Raw genomic sequence first — 6,000 nt, forward strand, 5'->3', positions numbered from 1 at the left:
CACTTGTTTCTATTCTAGAGGAGGTTGGGGTGTCCTTGCAATAGATTGAATATGGAAATCATCACCCTTAGGCTCCTCTATAAGTTTCTCATCCCTTATTTCTCCTTCCTCCAAATTATTTACCTCACTTCCCCCCATGGGTGTAAAATCAAATCTTGACCAATCAAACATATCTTACCCAAATTCTTCTGAAGCTTCTCGCTTTTCATGATCCATAGACTCAAATTTAAATTGGTTGCTCCTGTGTAGAGGGTGGGGTCCCTATTTGGATTCTTTTCCTCTCAACTTTGGTTGCCTTTCCAACATGAGTCCTTCTCACAAGGGAAACATTATCTTTCGGATCCTCTACTTCTTCCTAAACTGCATCCAAAATTTCTTCAAGGGTGGAAGGTGAAATGGAACTTCCCCATTATAGGTTCTAGCTCTATTACTAGCATCGTTATTTTCTGCCTAGGCATTGTCCTCTGTAGGTTCTTCTTTCTCTTCCATGGTGAGAGACTTCCTTTTCTTCCCTTTCCCTTTCTATTCCTGACGTAAATAAACCACACCCCTCTCATGTCTATATACTATACCTAGCTTGACTAGAGAGGAATATTTTCATGTAGGATCATAACTTTAACTCCTTTACCCTTCTCCATTTATGTTGATGCTGCTAGAGATGAATTGTAGGGTTTCAGATCTAGTAAGAGTTTCTTGACCTATCTATTGGTGAATCCATCACATGTCATGCATGAAATTGGGTATCAACATTCCCTCCTTTGTCCACCTCAACATTTAGGATGTATTACTCAAAAATCTTGTCAGTTTTGTACAAGGGGTCCAGAACATATGAAGAATCCTTCTTCTAGACCTTGGTGGAAATTCTAAGGCCAAGTTTTGCCTCTTCAAGGGGTAGGCTCATTGTATAGTATTCTTGGATTCTCACTTCATAATCATCTATGCAATTGAACCAATGATCTTCTATAGAAGCATCAAGGGTGATCTCTCATCCCATTACATTGGTGTGCATTCCAATAGGATCAAAATAGAGATAAGTAATAGGGAAGTCCTCCAATGGGTATTGTTCCCATTCTAGATCAAAAGACTTGATGTCTATTTACTCCTTAGTGGTGTATAGCCATATGCTAATGGGAGAGTCCCAAGTTTGTCAATGCTTTAGTCTACATCACTCATATGTCATTATCAATTATCAGCTAATCTCCAATAAGATTAATTTTTCAAAAGGATGCCAAGAAAGATTCTTGGGACGTAAAGTAGTCCCAACCACTCTAATGTATGTGAATGTCATGAATTGGATGAAGTATGCACCAATTTGTGACACACATGCAAGTGTCTTGACAAATAGTCTTTTTGCATAGTCTCCTTTGACAAATCTTCTAAACTAGCTGAGGGTATAAAATATAGGACCATCTATTTTTGTCCTGCAGGCTTCCCTTGTCAGTCCTAGATTTTTTTGCAAGCATCAAATAAGTACACCGCATAGGAGGTCATGAAAAAGTGAGGGATTTTCCTTACCAGATGGAGCTTCTCATCAAGGGAGTCACTAATTATAGTACCCCAATCTATTATGTTGCTCCTAGTTTTAATTGTCTCAATGAAGTGGATCATCCACATCTCCAGGTGACTTGAGACGAGTAGTATCGTGACTCTACTACGTAAAACAACATAATTTTTGATATCTGCACCACATAGCCTCTATTTAGGTCTACTCTACTAGCTCATCCATACACTATTGGTATAGTGAAATACTTCATTACACCAACTAATCAGTAGCATCCTTTTTTCCCATACCACCTTTGAGCACTATAAAAAGAGATAGAATAATATTCATTTGAATGGGAAGATGAAAGACCTCAATATTGTTCGGCCTATTATCCATCACAATATCTCCAGTCGCACTCTTTACGACCCTTTAATTTGGCACCTAGTTGTTGGTCAATGTCATAATATGTTTAGGAGATCAAACTGATGTTGGGTGTGAAACAGCATTTACTAGTCCCACCATTACCATAAAGAATATCATTTTCAATCTTTCTTTGGGGTTGTTGCATATTCTGAGGAAATGATTCTAACCAATGTTGCCAATCTCAGTATCTTTAATCTCGACATGCATATCCACAAACTTGGACTTGGAAATCACTCCCTTAAACTTGTATTGTATTGGTCGAGGAGATGCAACCTTTTCCTGAGATGCGAATGTAGATGAAGATTCCATGATCATATGCAAAAATAGTGTGTCAGTACCCAAGTTGTGAACCCATTCTTTAAAAAATCTAAAGAAGACAATGGAAGGCTAACTAGAAACATGAATAGATAGACAAGACAATGACAGGCTAACTAGAAAGTGAGCATAAATGTTTTACCACAATATAGAATATTGCACCTGTGCAATGCACACTTAATACAAAAGAAACTTAAAAGTATTTTGTAGAGTTGTGGAGCTCTACAGGTGTGCCTAATGCGATGTTGACTTTTGACTTGGCATAAATGAAGGACCCTTGAGGAAGCTTGTGCAAGATTTATACCTATGCCAGTTAGAAAGGCACGACTACACCTAAAACAATAAAAAGAGAAGCATGGAGGAGGGAGACGCACACCTATGCACAACTAAAGACCAACTATAAACCAAGGCTTGAAAGATCAGAGGCATGGTGCAAATGAGGTGTGATGGTGCGATGGCGGAGAGTAGTCAGTGCTCAAATGAGGTCCCCTCAAGCTCAAAAGATCAAAGGCATAGAGCAAGTGAGGTGTGAGGGTATAATGGCAGAGAGTAGTCAGTGCTCAAGTGAGGCCCCCCGATACCCTTATGGGCCCTGAGAGGTTGACATCAACCTCAAAGACTATCCCCCCTTTCTTAGTGATAGAACTATGTAGGTACGCTAGGTAGGAAACTACACAAAAGGACAATTGGTGGAGTACTTGAGACTACAGACATGTGAAGCAGTGCAAGTCCTCCACTACACAAGGTGCACTGATGACTTAGGCAAGTTTGAAAGTGAAATAACTAAAGAAAGGAAACTTTGCACCCACAAAGATAGGCAAGGGCACACCTCTATAAGTGCCATTGATACTTTAGCAAAAACTTAAATAAACTAAGGAAATGACCCAAAAGCCCAATGAACATGGCCCAAAGCTTCTTCACTATCAAGGCCCCTTTGAAGAGACTATAATCTAACAAGTCTAGAAGAAAAAGGACATAAGATAAATTAAAAAAGCAAGGTTCCCATTTACAAAATACAAAATGGGATGTGTATTGTGGAACCACAACACTTATAAAGATGAATCTTGGATTAATGCAATATGAGAATAATTGGATCTAATTGAGAGGAATAACACTTGGGAATTGGTTCCTAGACTTAGGATTCAAAATATCATAGGAACTAAATGGGTTTTCAAGAAAAAGATGAATGAGTAGGTGACGTTGTAAGGAATAAAGAAAAATTAGTTTGTAAAGGATATTCAAAATAGGAAGGTATATATTTTGATGAAATTTTTTCTCTTAATGCTAGAGTTTAAGAAGTTAGATTGTCTTTGGTTTATACGGCTCATAAGGAGCTCAAAGTTTATCATATGGATGTTAAATCTACATTCTTGTATGGGGAGCTTGAAGAGGAAGTTTACATAGAATAATCTGATGCATTTCTATTAACTAATCTAGAAGACATGGTATATAAATTGAAGAAGGCAATTTATGGATTGAAACAAGCACCAAGGGCTCAAAAGATCAGACGCATAGAGCGAGTGAGGTGTGAGGGTGTAATGGCAAAGAGTAGTCAGTGCTCAAGTGAGGCCTCCCAGTGCCCTTTTATGGTCCCCGAGAAGTTGACATTAGCCTTAGAGATTGTTCCCCCTTGCTTAGTGACAGAACTGTGCAGGTACGCTAGGTAGGCAACTACTCAAAAGGATAATTGGTGGACTACCTGAGACTGCAGACATGTGAAGCAGTGCAAGTCCTCCACTACACAAGGTGCACTGATGACTTAGACAAGTTTGAAAGTGAAATAACTAAAGAAAGGAAACTTTGCACCCACGAAGGTACGCAAGTGCACAACTTTGCAAGTGTCATGGATACTTTAGCAAAAGCTTAAATAAACTAAGGAAATGACCCAAAAGCCCAACGAACATGGCCCAAAGATTCTTTACTATCAAGGCCCCTTCAAAGAGACTATAATCTAACAAGTCTAGAAGACAAAGGATGGGAGATAAATAAAAAAGGCAAGGTCCCCATTTGCAAAACGAAAAATGGGATGTGTCTTATGGAACCACAACACTTATAAAGATGAATCTTGGATCAATGCAATATGAATAATTGGATTTGATTGAGAGGAATAACACTTGGGAATTGGTATGCATTGAGAGGTTTTAGGCTAACAAGATGTCACTTGCACCCTTGTCCGCATTTGTGATTGCTCTCGCTTCTACTTCCACCTCTGTGACGGCCTCTATGTTTGCTTTGTATGTGTGGGCCTCTTCGAAGGGTGATGTTGATGCTATTTTTGGTTTGGTGTCTCCCATGTTCACCCCAGACTCTGTCTTATGCAGTTCTGCCCTAGCTACGTTTCATATACCATCTTCTCCCGCCCTTCCTCAAGCGACCAATGGGGCTAGGTTTCGTCCGGCTATGGCTTTTGCCAGCCCCTCTGTGGTTTCTTTGCTCGTGGATCCTGTTGGGGCGGCTCTTTCTACTGGTAGATCCGCAATCTCTTATGCTAATGTGGCCACTTATGAGGCTGACATTGGAGGTCAGGTTGTGTGTTCGGGGCTCCGTGATGTTGTGCCTATCATTGTAAGCAACCCAATTATGATTGATTTAGAGTTTGATATTGTTGATGAGATCACTTATGTGGAGGACTTCTCTTCCACCACTGCTAGTTTTCATTTTAGGGGGTTTTGGCCCTCTTTATTAGACTACATGCTTGGATCTCTCGAGTTTAAAAGCCCATCATTTCAAAATTAGCTCAAATTTACCTTGTGGCAAGGGGTTTTTTCATTGTGAAATTTGATACTACTGAAGACAGAAGTGTTATCTTGTGTCGTGGTTTCTCTTGGGGGGAGAAGTTCCCCTTAATGGTGAAACCTCAGTATAAGGATTTTGACCCGTCGACAGAATCCTTTAATAAGATTCCTCTGTGGGTCAGGTTTTCAAATCTCCCCCTTCACCTATGGTTGGATTTAGTCCTAGAGGCAATGGGGGAGGCCCCCGAGGACTTCTTGTTTGTTGATACTATGTCTTCCAATGTGTTTCAAACAATGTATGCTCGCATTCTGGTGGAAATCGATGTCTCCAAGGGGCTCCCTAAAAAGATTAAGTTGGCCTCCCCTCTTGGCTCTTGGATTCAGCTTCTTGATTATGAGGGTATCCCCTTCAAATGTAGAAAATGCCATAAGACCGGCCACCCTATTTTGCACTACTCCTCTAAAAAGTCTAGACCGAAGAAGTCACCTTCTTTGTGGAAGGGGGTTTTGGATGACCACTACATGGTTCAAAAAGCCCCCTCTGTTGGGGATGGTGGCACTTCTCGGGACACTTTGGTGGCGGATTCAGTTTTTTGTCTCTGATGGTACGAATGTTTCCCCAATGGTGGTGACCTCTCCTTCGAATTTTGTCACTGGTGATTTGATTTCAGCCCCTCTTGTGGCTCTGTCTTAGGATGTTGCTATTGTCCCTTCTTCTATTGCAATCCTGATGTCGTGTGGTGGTGATCCTGCTGCAGGGATTTTGGGGGCTAGTTGTAGTGTTGTTGACTTTGCTTGGCAGAAGGTTGTTGGTATGGTGAATGATGGATGGACAACTGTAAAAGGAAAAAATGTCAAGCCCTCCACTCCATATTTTGATATGGCATTACGTTCTCAAAAGACGAGACTGAAAGGTAAACCTTGAGGCCCAGCCTGTTTGCGGCCATCCCGTTTTTGGTTCTCCTAGCTCTTTTGGCCCATTGTTCTTTGTAGTTTGAATTGGTTGGGGATTTATAGTCTATTTCTTTTGTAACCATGGGGTTT

Source organism: Cupressus sempervirens, chromosome 4, assembly GCF_028749045.1.
Source record: "Cupressus sempervirens isolate cs-2001-9-10 chromosome 4, ASM2874904v1, whole genome shotgun sequence".
NCBI classification, from domain to species: domain Eukaryota; kingdom Viridiplantae; phylum Streptophyta; class Pinopsida; order Cupressales; family Cupressaceae; genus Cupressus; species Cupressus sempervirens.